At 41.1% G+C, this 16,106-nt stretch overlaps 1 pseudogene; it reads right to left on the bottom strand.

Annotated features, from left to right (window-relative positions):
- Positions 1-8,787: 8,787 nt before the first annotated feature.
- Positions 8,788-14,561, bottom strand: LOC102833491 (annotated as a pseudogene).
- Between the last annotated feature and the right edge of the window lie 1,545 nt (positions 14,562-16,106).

A 16,106-nucleotide genomic window follows, 5' to 3' on the forward strand; every position in this document is an offset into this window, starting at 1 on the left:
TCTTCTCCAGAGACTGGTCCCTCCTGACAAAATGCTCGAAGAATGAGACATGAAGTTTGGCCATCTTGGTCTCTAAGGAGCACTCTGGCTGCCCTTCTTCCAAAACGGATCTATTGGTTCTTTTGGCAGCCTATGGCACTTTCAATATTCTCCTCCAACACCATAACTCAAAAGCATCCCTTAGACACTCTTCAAACCTGGAACCAAACCTACCCTGAGATAACCTTACAACAAACAACACACAGGTCTGTAATATGAACAGTAACATTCAGCAGTAATGTACTCCTTATTGCAGTCAACCATAGGAGATCCCCAAACAAAGGTCAGAAGGCAGGAGGGGCAGGAAAGAAAGACAAATGTATATGGGGAACCCAGAGAGGAAGTGGGAAGGGTGTTGTTACATAGAGGGGATTTTAAGTAATGTTATGGAACAAAATGTGTATAAGTTACTAAATGGAAAATCAATTTGCTCTGTAAACTTTCATCCAAACCACAATGAAAACGCATACACCCAAAGAGACAGAGCCTGAAGCACACCTGGCTTTCAAATGCCTGTCTGCCTTAGTGATGTGCAGCTTCGAGTAGCCTAAGCAAAGCCAACAGCCGTGTCTGCCAGGCCAGACACCAGATGGCTGTGAGTTTAAGATAAATGGAGGTGAAATGAACACTGCACATACAGAAGGCTCTTCTGTGATGGTCAGCTCAGAGGGGGACTGGAGACAGTGCTCTAAAGGCAGAGGGGGGTGGCCTAGGTTGTGCCTGGATGGGCTGTAAGGAGGACACTGGGGGAAGTTGACACTGTCCCCAGCAGGGTCAGTGTCCCCAGCCCACTGCTCCCCTGACTGCTAGGATGGAAACTTGTGCATCATTTCCCATGGTGGTGACTGAACCCCTCACAATAGCTTCTCAGGGATGAACCCAGACCCTGGGTGAGCAGTCCCCAGTGTAGAGTAAGGGCTCAGGGTCCAGTGGGCACTACAGCCTGTAGCTCAGAACTCTGTATCTGAGTGGACCTGGTGATAAGAATGATACAGTAAGTGGCCTTTACTGAACTCTCAATGGATCGATCATTAGTTCTCTTCAGTATATATCTTAGTGGCATAGCAATGTTATTCACAATATTTAAAATCATGAATCAATGCAATCCATCAATTGATAAATAGATTTGAAGGGAAAAAAAAGAACAAGATCAATTCATAAAAAACAGACAATTGATTTAGGCCACAACACAGTCGTGTCTCTAAAGCGTTATGCTGGATAAAAGTAAAGAGCACATGTATTATGATTTCATTGATGGGGAGTCCCAACAACAACAACAATGATATGGCCCTGTAGGAGAAGCGTTGGACAGCAAGGTATGTTTGAACTACAAAGTCAGCAGTTCAAACTCACCAGTCGATCTTTGAAAACCCTACACAAGGTCACTGTGAGTCAGAAATGACTCGATGTCACTTAACAACAACAACATGACCATTCCATGTTGAATTTTTGAGGAATCACCAAACTGTTTTTCACAGCAACTTACTCTTTTACATTCCCATCAGCAATTGATGAAGTTACAATTTCTCCTCATTGTTTCCACCGTTTGTCGCTTCTTACTTTTTGTTCCTAAAATCTTAGCCATCTTGATAGGGTAAGTGGCATCTCGTGGTTTTGAATTGCATCTCATTAATGGATAACAACAACAACAATGGCTGATGATTGCTGGACATCCTCTTACAGCAGCTGGTATTCTTGATTAGCTTCACTGGTCTTCTAATTTCTGGATCTTCAGTCTTCCTCACAATTGGCTCGCTGTGTGGACTTGAAGCTGGTTTCTAACACTGTGATTCTTTTCTATCAAGAGCAAAGAGTAACCAAACTGTATTGGTCCAGGGGAGCAACAAGCAAGATAGGTGTAAATGTAACTACCTGTATCAGGTATGAACAATTGGAGTACTTCTGTTCCTCTCAGTTACCTGGGGTGGCTTTACTAGGGCTTGGGGGATCTATATGCAAGACAATCCAACAGTTGGGGCTACTGGCTCTTCCTCTACTCATGGACCCCTCCACCGCTTGCTCATGGCAGAACATCTGGGTTTCAGGGAAGGTATCTAAGGTCCCTTTGATTTTTAAAAAAAAATGTTTTATTGTGAATAATGTGATAGTTTACATGGGAGAACATTACTTTTACATTCATCCTATTGTATATCGTCTCATTGCTATGGTTACAATCCCCTCCATGCATCATCAACCAACCAAAGGGTATACACTACAAGCCTGCCCCTGTCTTCAGCACACAACCCCTCTCCCTCTCTGTGTCTAAAGTCCCCAACTGCTCCATTTCTCCACATCATCATCCCTTTGATTTTTGACCATTAAGGAGAATGAGCAGGAAGGGATGCAAACACTAGACAATATGATGGATGAGATTCTAGCAACGTAGGAGTAAAATTGTTGGTTCATAATTCCCCAGTTCCTGTCACCTTCCTCACTGTTTTTGGTTAAAATCATTTTAACCCATGATTTATGTATGGAATGAATAGAAACCAATCTAACATAACTCTGCACACAAGGTCGTGTTCAACCACAGATGTTTCCCATGGTGATTACTTTAGAATAATAACAATGCAGGAAACTGCCTGGTCATTAGTACTGGGTCATAGTGCTAACAAGACTGTAGTTCTGCCAACAGAACTGCCAGTTATGGGGACTGGGAGAGGGGAGGTTTCAGCCTAAAACTAACTGTGACTTCCGGGGTGCTTCTAGTGTGTCATGGTCACGCGTTCTACCTTAATCTCCTCCACTGGAAAATATGGGGAACGAAATACTGTAATGCTTTAGTGTGTACCACAAGACACAGTTGTCTTGTGAAAATTGGTCTGAGAGGGAGGCAGAGTTCCCACAGGCATCAGCTTCATTAAAAACTGCCTGTGGTTTGTGTAAGTCTGTGAACTTTCCCTGTAAATGGTCGTATCGTAAATTTAGGTCTTCGGGACCAGATGGTCTCTCGAGAATTTCCTCAACTCTGCCATCGTAGCATGAAAGCTGTCATAAACCAGTATGGGTGGCTATGTGCCAATAGAACTTTATTTATAAAAACAGGCAACAAACCAAGGAATATTGACTATACTGTGGACTGCCAGTGGAAGAAACAAATCTGTCTTGTAGAAATTGAACCTGAATGTTCCTTAGGAGTGAGGATGGAGAGACTTCATCTCATGTACTTTGGACATGTGATCAGGAGGGACCAGTCCCTAAAGGATTTCATACTTATGTTGTTGTTGTTAGGTGCCATCAAGTCAGTACCGACTCATAGTGACCTTATGCACAGCAGAATGAAACACTGCCCGATCCTGGGCCAATCTCACTATTGTTGCCACGCTTGAGTCCATCGATGCTGCCACCTGGCCAATCCATCTCGTTGGGGGTCTTCCTCTTTTTCTCTGACCCTCCACCCTACCAAACATGATATCCTTCTCCAATGACTGGTCCCTCCTGACAATATGTCCAAAGTATGAGAGACAAAGTTTGGCCAGCATACTTATATAGGGTTGGTAAAAAGAGGAAGCCCCTCTATGAGATGGGTGGGCACAGTAGCTGCCAACAATGGGCTCAAACATAACAATGATACAGAACTGACTCGATGACATTTAACAATTATTAGGCTATAACTCTAAGATAAAGAAATTTATTTTCAACCACTCTGACTTTCGACCTGGCAGCAAAGAGAGAGAGAGACACGCTACGGCTCAGAGTCATCCTCATGGAGGACAAAAGCTAATGTCAGAGGTAGGAAAGGAAATCTCATATTTTCCTCCAAGCCCTCATTAATTACTGTATGCCATCACAGCCTGACAAGTATTTACCCAATAGAATAAAACAGTGTGTTAATTTCTAAACCACCAAAAATCTCAATTGCCATTTAAATAAGACATGTTACTTAAAATATTAAACTCATTATTTTTTAGCATCGTATATTTATAAATCTAAAGTATCACTCAGAATATATTTGCATGTGTAATTTATCATTATTGCTTCTCAGTGCAATCAGAGGCTGCTGTTTTGATTTTTGAAGCTGAACCTCGAGAAATTGGGGTGAGGGGGGGAGTGCAGGAAGAACAGATGAGATGTTCCTGCCTGCTCAGTGTCTAGGAAATGTACAGTCAGTGTGGGGATGAAAGGGCAGTTGGTCAAGATGGGATGCCACATCTGTCACTTGTGATGTGTTTCTAATCACTGTATGGCTCTAAGACATTCACGCTTTGGGCTGCCAACTCAGTCGATAGATTAAAAGTCACTTTGAAAATTCTCAAAAAAAACCCCACCTATCATCACAGAAATACTGGATACTATGATCTGGTTTCAGGATTCTCTACCTGGAAAGGTTTTTTGCCTCCCAAGGTACACGGTAGGGTTGTAATTCCAGATTCCTGTCTTTCAACCAATTCCACTGTCCTCAAGTTAATTCTGATGCAGAGTGACCCTATAAAACAGTAGAACTTCCCCATAGGACTCAGAAGGCTGGGATCTTTATGAAAGCAGACTGCCACATTTTTCTCCCACAAAGTGGCTGGTGAGTTTGAACCACCAACCTTTTGGTTGGAAATTGAGCCCTTTAACCAGGCTCCTAACCCCCCCCCTTTTTTTTTTTTTTTTTTTTTTGTTATTGTTTGTTTGCAGGCAAGTGGGTTCCTGAAGAGCACCTGGTGGGTTTGAAGCACCAACATTGTGGTTACACTCCAGTGATTATCCTACAGTGCTACACCAGGACTCCAAGAAAGAGAGAGAGAAAGAACCCAATCTATGTTGTTGTTAAAAGCAGTCGGGTCAGTTCCAACTCATAGCAACTCCTAGTGGTTCAAATTGACCTGGAGGTCCAATGCATTATCCCGCAGTGCCACACCAAGACTACAACTATAGATGAGGCCAAGGCTCTAGTCCTGAACAAAGAGTTGGAGCACAAGTGGTAGGTGGTGTAAGAAAGGACTATTTATGGTGGGCAAGCAAGCATCACAACTATTAATGTCTACCAAGGAACTCTGGTAGCGTAGTGGTTACGAATCGGGCTGCGAACCTTAAGGTCAGCAGTTCGAAACTACCAGCCGCTCCGCGGGAGAAAGATGAGACTTTCTACTCCCGTAAAGATTTACACCCTCAGAAACCCTGTACAGGGTCGCTATGGGTCGGACCCGACTCGATGGCACTTAACAACAACAACAACTGCTTCAATGGCTATCTAACTGTGCACACGATGCCCACACTGGGTATTCAAGGCAAATTCTATCATCAGTCAGCGTTTGTTGTAGAAAGAAACAACCCATCTCAGTGAACTTGGATCTCAGTGCCTTCAAAGAACATGCATTTATTGCTCATGGTATTAAGCCTGCAAGCAAGCCACTGAGACTGAGCTCTGGTCATTTCTGCATCTCCTCCTTTCAGGACCCACAGAGTCTACTGCTTGCATGGCAGAGGGCACTCAAGGGGGTGAAGAGTGAACCCCACTCCCCCAGACCTAAAGAAGTCTCTTAGAATTGACTCCCAGGAATTTCAATTCTCATTCTGCCAGTCTAAGCATGTCACAGCACCTCGTCCGAAGTCAATGGGGCAGGGGTAGGTATGCTCAAAGTTGTAAGGGATAAAATATGAGGGTAAGTCAAAAAGTAGTGTTTCAAAATTATAAAACCTTTATTAAACAAAAAGAATATCAAAATGTGGAGCCATCATTTCTTAGCATTTCCTCCATGTTGGTGTATGTGCTTCTGAAGGTGGTGTTTTCATGTCTCTAACTCTCCCCCAAAGATTTCTGCACTCTTAGATGGTACCAACTGAAAATGGAGGTTTTGGTATCCTGAAGGAACTCATACTGTGTTCCTTTTAAATGTTCTTTCAGTCTAGGGAACAATTAGCAGTCTGAAGGGGCAAGATTATGACAGTAGGGTGGATGAGGTGAGATTTCCCAGTGACATTCTTGTAGGACAGCTCTTGTTACCCTGGAAGAATAGGCAGGTGGAATGTCAAGATGGAAAAAAGAATTCTTCACCGCAAACACTCTGCTCTTTCTCGAGGGCAGTTTTCATTTTTTCAACCTTCTTCTTAATAGCCCTCTATGATTGTTCTCTGTCCTAAAATATCTATCAAGAAGACCCTTTGGGAATCCCCAAAACTCAGTCACCATAACCTTCTGAGCAGATCTCTTTGTCTTGAATTGACATGGCTCAGCAGACACCTTTGGAAGGCACTGCTTTAATGAAAGAAATGTTGAAGGCATCCTAACGATGTATTCCTGAGAGAAATTGTCTGCAGTCATCCACTGACCACAGAAACATGTTTATACACAATTAGTTTGGGATCAGCCTGTCCATATATGAACTGGAATCCTAATAGCAACACTTTTTAACTTACTCTCAAATTCCAGTCCACCAAAGAAGCTACCATCAAAGTGTATGTCACCATCATCTCTATCACATCACCACCACTACAATTATTTACAGATAAACGTCACTTTAGGAACCTCTGAGACAGAGGCAAAAATGTATAGGAGACCATCACTACCATTAAACTTATAAGCAAAGCTTCCAGAAAAATATAAGGAAGTCAGTGGTTACTTGCCCCTGGATGGTGCAAACAGTTAATTTGCTTGGCCACTAACTGAAAGAGTGAAGATATGAGTCCAATTACAGGTGCCCTGGGGACAAAAAAACCTGTTGATGTACGTCCACCAAACTCAGTCACTAAAACACAGTTCTACTCTGACACACATGAGGTCATCATGAGTTGGAATCAATTCAACAGCAACTGGTTTTTTTTCAATGAATTAAGGGAGGAGAAATATGAAGTCCATGACTGCACACATGAACAGGTAGAGCCATCGTAATTAAAAAGTTTCCATGTAGAGACAAAGATGAACCGGCTCTAACAGCTGACTTTCTGTATGGTGAATGCCACCTTAAGGCAGGAAACAAATACATATCACAAAATGTAATCTTTAGGAGAATTGTGACATAAAATTGAATGCATCACCAAAAATCATTTTGTGATTTGCTCATTGTTAACACAGGATTTTCAATATGCAGAATTAACGAGAGTGCAAGTTTACTGAGTCTCTATGTATGCCAGTTATGGGGACTTAATAAACACATTTCCTATCTCAGACATTTCTGGGTAACTGATTGCAGACTGACCCTGTTCAAAGGAAAATAAATGTCTGGTTTGTTTGTTTGGTTTTCATCAATGGCAGTATTTGTACCAGTTTCTTCCATAATTTATTGCCACTGGTCTATTTGGACAAGTTACTGTCCACAAAGAACAGGCTCAGAGGAAAGTCTGAACAAGGTAACAGTGGAGAATGGTCAGGGGAAAGGATGGTGTGTTGTTGTTGTCATTAAGTGCTATTGAATCTATTCTGACTATCATGATCCTCTATTGGGTTTTTGAGGAGTGGCTGGTGAGTTTGAACCGCTGACCTTGAAATTCAAACTGACCTTACTTTCTAGTGCTTCTCTTACAGGGCCACACCAAATAAAACCAGGACATAAAATGAAAAGTTAGATCTGACTTTATAAGACAGATGTATTCTTTAAGTCTTGTGCTGAAGAAATTACCAAAATGGGTCTATCAGTTTCAGCAGTGAATCCCCATAATGTTTTGGTCAAATATTCATGATACAAGGAGCGAGAACATTGGAAGTGCCTTCTAGAAGGAGCAAGATTCAATGTAAAGAGCCCCGAGCCCCTTGAGGGGACTGGGCTGCGATGTTTTTAGTCACAAAAGTCTATAATAAGTGGGCGGTTGAATGCCCCTCTTTGAATAATTCCATCATCACCAATTGGAAACACGAATCTCCCCTAAATGATCCCTGTAGGATCTTCTAACTCCTGCTTCCTAACTTTATATTTCTTAGAGGTGCCAGTGACTCAGCAGAGCCCACACCAACCCTATGTATGTGATTCAACAACCCTCCTATCTTAATACATAAAAATGTTGTCACAGACAAGGAAACAATTTCTCCAGAGATTTAAAGACCACAAACCCCAGCCTCCATAACCCTGAGGCCAGAACTAGCCCTGCTAAACTGTTCTAAAAGGTATCACATTAGAAGGTCCTGGATAGAGTGGGAGAAAAATGTGGAACAAAATTCACTCATAGGGAATACCAGATTTTCTGGCAAGACAGAACGTCTGAGAACTAAACTCACACCAGTAGCTCAACTTTCAGTCAAACAATAGACAGGTCTATAATGTGAACAAGAACACTTGGGAAGAATGCAATCCTTAGAACCACTTGAGATCCAAAGGGCAGCATCTGTTCATGGACAAAGGTAAGAAGGAGCAGGGAGTAGAAAAGGAGGAAGAGAAACAGGAAACCCAGGGAGGAAGTTGGAAGAGCGCTGTTAACACTGTGAGGACTGCAATCAATGACATGAAACAAAATGTGTATGAACTGTTGAATGGAAAACTGATCTACTCTGTATATTCAATTCACAGTAAAAGGTTAAGAAAAGTAAAAAGAAAGAAAATATTGTCATAGTTTCCTACTCTGGAATTATTGCTTTGCTATATTGTTTATTTTTCTATATAGAGTTTACTTTTCTATTTAAACTTTTGCATGGACTGCACTGTGCTCTCTTGCCACTTTGGTGTTCCTAGCACTGTGTTTTATACAATTTCTTTGTGTGCTATGATTTTTTTGGATGAATTTCTGGAGAATACCCTATGCCTTTTTCTATCAGTGCACACTTCTAAAGGGATCTGGAGCAATATCCAGTCACAACTGGGAATAATTGTTCTGGCCATTGTATAGGCAGATTTAGAAGACCAAGATGGTCAGGCAGAAGACACAGAGCAGGGTATACATGCCAATCTCCAGGTGACTGGGATCATTGGGTTCCAGTAACTTCCTGTGAGTGCGGATGCTGGTTGGGGTATCTGTACCACCACACTTAGTTATTTCTTATTCTTTCCTTCCAGGGGAGACTGTAGGGTTATGCTTTTCTTGGTACCCTCCTCATGGTCAACAGATGAGCCATGTTGGAACCTCTCCTGAAACCACTCTCTCCTGGTTTCCTTCACACTCTATGGAATCACTCAGGTGGTTTCTATGTTCCTGGTTTATGCCCTCAGTATTATTGGTACCTGCTCATTGCTCATCAAGATTTGGTTTAAATTTGACATTTCCTTTACCCACAGCAAGAACACTCTTTCTCTTGGTCTTCTGACAAAGTTCACTTATGATTTCTAACTTAATCAAGGATCCTTGCCCTTCATCCTCTGCAACTACAACTGGACATTTGGACTGAAGGTTTGGCTGGATGGACACCACCATTTCATCCAATGAGGAGACAGTGACTGAGAAATCCTTAGGATCCTAAATGTTTAAAGATGTCACCGAGCCATCACTGAACAAAATCCAAGAACTGACTATTGCTTTCTAAGTAAAATGAAAGCAAAGCATTATGTTATAATCAGGTTCCTATAAAATATTGTTTAAACGTACTGAGAAAACTAAGCCCTTGAGTTTTTCAATCTTAAACAGTTTCTGGTAAGCCTTGAACTGACATCAAAAAAGTCCCATGGCCCCACTGGTGTGAGGAGCAAATAATATACTTAATGAATGCATTAAAGTAGTTATTAATTTATTGCACGCCATACAACAGAAATTTGACTTTGACCTTTCTAAAAACATTTTGAAAGATCAGGCAATTTGTTTAAATCAATTTCAGGTGCAACTAATCAGGCTCCTGCTCAAGATAATATCACTTTGAACATTCTTTATTAGGGAGCCAACGCTGATAAAGCAAAACATGGCTGCTGGAAGTACTTGGGGAAGATGCATTAGGAGACTGGCTTGCTTGAAAGACACAGCGACCCTGCTATTGGTAAAAACAGCTTGCTAAAAGTTTATAGATGAAGACAGTTCTAGAGCTGACAGTATTTGCAGTTAGCAGGTTAGTGCCTACCAGCTCTGCTCGCTCAAGTAACTGCAATGGAATTTCCAACCATCAAAAGCCACCTGTTCTGGCAAAAGTGAACACAGGTGACCATTCTTTGGTCATGGTCTAGCAGCAGACTGTGCCTGGCACACATAAGCCCACTGGAAAGCAAATGGTCTGTGGACACGTGGTCTGTCCATATATGAGGAAACTTTATCCCAAACACTGAGCACTTTTCTCAGACAAGAGACAGCAGATAAGAAGCTTAATAAACCAGCAGTCCGAGCTGCAATGTTCTACTGATCTCTTTTGCTGAACTTGATAATGGACAGAGAAGGCATGTCCATGGTCCATAGACGCAGGGGCCCCTGGGAATCTTACCTGCCGTGGAGCTTGCAGAACGTCCCTAGCAGCCACTGTTGACACGATGGCTCTCCTGTCTGCTCTGTGAGGCTGCAGTGTGAGAGACAAGCCAGCCACCAGCTGCACGCCCAGATCTGCGATGGTGACGCGGTCATCCAGGACAATCACTGTCTTCCCAGCCAGGATGGAGTCACAGAGAGGCGAGAGGACCTTCGAAGGTAAGGAGAAAACTCGGGTTTCTGATCCACATCATCATTGTAAACTCTTGACTTGATATTTCCATCAAAGCATCCTCTGATTGTCTGCTGAGTGAACGCGCTTACAGAGATGGCTTAGGAAAGCGCTAACCAAACCAAAACCCAAAACTACTGCCAAGTCTATTCTGAGTCATGGTGACCTGATAGGACAGAGCAGAACTGCTCTACAGGGTTTCCAAGGCTGCCATCTTTACTGGCAACCACTTCTTTCTCCCCTAAAGCAGCTGATGGGTTCAAGCCACCAATTTCCGGTTAACAGTTGAATACTTTAGCCACTATGCCACCCAGGCACCTTGGAACATGCTAATATATTGTTCAACCACATGTGCTAATCAAATGAGGACTTGTACAAAGATCACCTGGTCCATTCTCTTTCCTCTGATGCATGTGATCTAATTGGCAGTGTGTTTTCTGAGAAGAGCTTGATTTAATTTGGGGACAGTAACTAAAACTTGTCCACCTTGGCACCGCACATGCAAAGAGTACCATCCTCCCAACAGCTCCTTTTGAAAATAGCGGAACTGTGGTAAAACTGTTCAAAAGAATGGTACATATCTCTCTCCTCCTATGCATATTCCTTCACACGGGCAGTGAGATGTTCACTCTGGAGCAATATTGATCATCAGGTGGGTTGCTGTGTCTCCATTCAATAAACCCACTTACCAGACTTGGAAAGAGAATCTTAATATCCTAAGAACCCTTCCTTTCTAATTATCTTTACTTGCAACAAAGGTGACTAAAATGTGAAACATGAGAAGGAACATATGTCAGCAGAATTTCTAAAATGCCGGCCTCAAAGATGGTCCAGACCTGCAAATATGAGGGAGACTCACAAGGTACTGCTTCTAGGTTTTCTGTTCATATGATCATGGGTTTATGCCAAATAAAACTTATTTCCACATGTCTCTGCCAACTGTGAATGGCTTCAGACAAGTTTGCTCAGTAATGCACTTGTCTTAGTCTGCTTAAGATGCCTTCAAACTAAAAGTCCCGTCAAAACAGTGGCTTCCCAGGGGATCTGCTGGGGCAATTCAATTCAAGGCAGAGAGGCCAGCTCAGAAGAACGCGGTGATTGTTTTATGGAATTCCAAATTCCACTACACTACCAGAGCTCCTTATATCAAGAGAATTTGGAATTCTACTTTATATATCCTTATTACATCTTTATTTTTATGTAGTTATAGTTTTATTATAAATATTTATATATTTAATGTATTTAGTATATCTTGATATAAGGAGCTCTGATAGTGTAGTGGTTACAAATCAGTATGCTAACCTCAAGGTCAGCAGTTCGAAACTACTGGCTGTTTCACGGGAGAAAGATGAGGCTGGGAAACCCTGTATAGTGTCACTATGAGTTGGAAGCAACTTCATGGCACATAACCACCACCACCATTTTGATATACGTTTGGTGAAGGACACAGTAAGAGGTTTTAAGAAATTGGAAAACTGTACTCGTGAGAAAAAGACCTAGAAGTTGGGCTATCGGTTAGCAACCATCACACCAACACACCTATTCATTCTTACAGGGCAGCAAGGCCTGTCCTCTGAGAATTTCATTGGGAAACCTTACCACAGCCATCATACAGCTGTAATCTTGCCCTTTCGGACTGATTTTGATTTCCCAAACATTTAATTGAACATTTAACAGGCGAACAATATGAGTCCTTCAAGGATGCCCAGTCTGCTGTTTTGATGTGGTATAAATCAAAGAGCATAGAATTAGTCGGGGAAGGGTGAGAGAAATAGAAACACTGCCTTCAGAAGTATATAGAATTATATGGATATGCCAAGAAACAATAGCTATACAACTTGGTATTTTAGATTTCTAAGGTTTTCTATGATTTTATAGCAATACTTTTTGATGTATCATTGTACAATGAGAAATCACTCCCATGATGATATGTTATATGGTGGTAAATTTGACCTTAATTAGGGTTTTTAAGTTCCTGGGCAGCACAATTGTTTAAACAATGGACTACTATACAAAAGGCCAGTGGTTCAAACTCCCCCAGACTCACTTTGGGAGGAAAGCTTAGTCATCTATTCCTGAATGAACACAGTCATTGGAAACCCTGTGGAGAGCACTTCTGCTTATACCCACAGGGTGGCCACGAGTCAGAATGCACCCAACAGCAGCCATTTCTTATTTTTATCTTGGATTATCCAGGTGGGTCCATGGTCACGACACAGACCCTTGAAGACAAAGCACTTTCTCTGCATTGCAGCAGAAGGGATGTCCAGAGAGATTCAAACCATGAGAAAGACCGTATTTGTGAGCTTCATGTGAGGATGGAGGGGCCAGATAAGGAACGCAGGTAGCCGATAAGCATAAAGAGTGAGCCCTGTCAGAAAGCCAGAAAGGAAACAGGAGCATCAGCCATGCAAGTGCAAGTCACTGGACTCTGCCTGAATGAGTTAGGAAGGAAAGTCCACACACAAGAGCCCAACCTGGCTGCCACCTTGACTTTGACCTTGCCACACTGTGATGGTGAATGTTGTGTGTCAGTTTGTCTGAGTCATGACTCTCCTGTTTGACAGTTATGCTTGTCGTCATCTCCTGTTTTAGGATCAGATATAATGTAGTCACTTGCTTGGTGAGATCTGTGATGAACAGCCAATCAGTTTAAATGAAGTGTCCTTAGGGATGTGGTCTGCATCCAATATATATGGACAGTCTGGCAAAGCATTGTGACTTTTTGATCCATCTGCATCTCACATCTGACTCATCATCATCTGACCTCCAATCTTGGGACTTGAGACAGCAACCTGCAATATTGCTTGAGAACCTTGGAATTTGTCAGCTTCTACAGTATGTGAGCTAGCAGTTGATTTTACTTGTGGCTACATGAATCAGGGGAAGCTCTGGCCTGATGTCTGACCCAAAGACTTGGCACATGTCAGCCTCTACAACCATGTGAGCCATTTCTTTGAGAGAAATCTCTCTGTATATGTACATATGTAAGTATCAATGATTTTGCTTCTTTGTAAAACCCAACCTAAGACACATACCTTGAGCACACTCCAAAATGCATCTGAGCCCACCCCAAAATTCTGACCTATGGAACTCTGAATTAGTAAATGGATGTGTTTTAAGCATCTAAATGTGTAGAAAGTTGTGACATAACAGCAAAACCAAAAAATTAAAGACCATAACGTATTTAATCTAGCCTTGTCTAAAACAAACTTTGGTGAAACCTCAAATATGACTTAATTGACAGTGAGAAATAACATTTATAATTTGTATAAGAAGATATGTTGTACCATTTCTGTATAACAATCTTGCATTAACTGCCTAAAATAGTTTTGCTGTTGCTATAATGAAATAAGAAATAATGAAATGAATTCTTCTGTTGCTTTTAGTGCCAATCCCTGTTTTTATGTTTTGTTTTGTTTTTTAATTTATGTCCAGTGTTCAAAAGTATAATACAGCAAAATGCTAGATTTCAAGGCAATAAAAATTAGCTTTCACAGGTTCCACTGCCTTCCATCAGGGACATGCAAAAGGTGGAGAATCACATTAGGGGAAATGATTGCTTGCATTATGTGTTTAATTTAGCTTTCACTGGTAACAGAAATTAGATGTTCTTTGTTCAACTGTAAAATGCAAAAATTAATGTGAATTTAAATGACTAAGATTGATGAACACTGTTTCTTATTCTCATGATTTTCTTCCACATGTGCCTACAGACTCACATACAAGGCCATGACACAGACTTATTTGTGTGAATGTGCACACACACACATAGATGCACACAGGCAGTTCTTCACAGACACATCTACCTGCATGCTCATTAATACAAGACAGAATGAAGGGAAGAGCTGGATGGTGGGCCGATCATACTTGGATGGTGGGTTATTCCTGGCTTTTGACAAACCAGGGTCCTGCCATGCTGTAAATTGGTGATTTTCAAGTCCTCCACCTTCATGAACTCAGTCATGAGGTCTATAATGTCAAATTGCCAGTCAGGGTCTAGCATGTATGTCAGCTGACCCATCTCAGGTGATTTTGCCATGAACTGGGTCAGGAAAGAAAAAAATAATGAAGTGGATGTCAGAAGAGAGTCTAATACTTGCTCTTAAATGTAGAGAAGCTAAAGTAACTGGATGAAATGATGAATTAAAAGACCTGAATAGAGGATGTCAAAGAGTAGCTCAAAAAGACAAAGTAAAGTATTATAATGAAATATACAAGACCTATAATTAGAATACCAAAAGGAAAGAATACACTCAGCATTCATCAAGCTGAAAGAACTGAAGAAAAAATCCCAGTCTCAAGGTGCAATACTGAAGAATTCTCTGGAGTCATGGTGTGACATTGTAGGATAAGCACTGGACTTCTAACCACAAAGTCGGAGATTCAAACCCACCAGCTTCTCCTCAGAAATGCTAAACAAGGTTGCTATGAGTTGGACAGAATCAACTTGATGTCACTTAGCAAAAACAACATGGGCAAAAATATTGAACAGCACAGGAAACATGAAGGGAAGATGGAAGGAGGTGATTGACGTTCAACCATTTCAGGAGGTAGCATGTTATCAAGAACTAGTGTGATTGAAGGAAGAAGTCTAAGTTGCTCTGAAGACATCAGTGAAAAAACAAGGCTCCAAGAATAGGTTGAATACCAGTTGAGATGTCTCAACAAACAGAAGTAACACTGGAGGTGCTCACATGACTATGCTAAGATGTTTGGAAGACAACTACATGGCCAACCAACTGGAAGAGATCCATATTCGTGCCCATTATAAAGAAAGGTAATTCAATAGAATGTAAAAATTATTGAACAATACCATTAATTTTACACAGAAGTGAAATTTTTCAAGATAATTCAAAAACAATTGCAGTGGTGGTACATCTACAGAGAAACTCATGAAATTCAAGCCAAGTTCATAAGAACACATGGAACGAGGGATATCGTTGCTAACATCAGCTGGATCTTGGCTAAAAGCAGAGAATACCAGAATGATACTTAACTGTGTTTTACTGATAACGTAAAAGCATTTGACTTTGTGGATCATTAACAAACTGTGGATAACATTGCGAAGAATGGGAACTCCAGAACACTTAATCATATTCATGCAGAACCTGTACATAAACCAAACAGAATATTCAAACAGAATGAAGGGATAATGTGTAGTTTAAAATCAGGAAAGGTGCAGGCTAGGGGTGTATCCTTATTTGATACTTAATCATTAAATTGGGCAAGTAATCTTAGAATTTGGATTATATGAAGAACGTGGCATCAGAATTGAGGAATGTCCATTAACAACTAGCAATGTGCAGCTAACACAACCTGCTTGCTGAAAGTGAAGAGGAATTGGAGCACTTATTGATGAAGAAGAAAAACCACAGTTTTCAGTCTGCATTACTCCTCAATAAAAAAAATAAAAATCTTCACTACTGGATCAATAAGTAACATCAAGATACATGGAGAAAATGTTAAAGTTGTCAAGGATTTCATTTTATTTAAATCTACAATTAACACCCATGGAAGTAGCACTCAAGAAATCAACTTACTTTGGATACATTTTCTGCAAAAGATTTTTTCAAAGTGTTAAAAAGAAAAGATGTGATTT

The sequence above is a fragment of the Chrysochloris asiatica genome, unplaced genomic scaffold (genome assembly GCF_000296735.1).
Source record: "Chrysochloris asiatica unplaced genomic scaffold, ChrAsi1.0 scaffold00281, whole genome shotgun sequence".
Taxonomy (NCBI): domain Eukaryota; kingdom Metazoa; phylum Chordata; class Mammalia; order Afrosoricida; family Chrysochloridae; genus Chrysochloris; species Chrysochloris asiatica.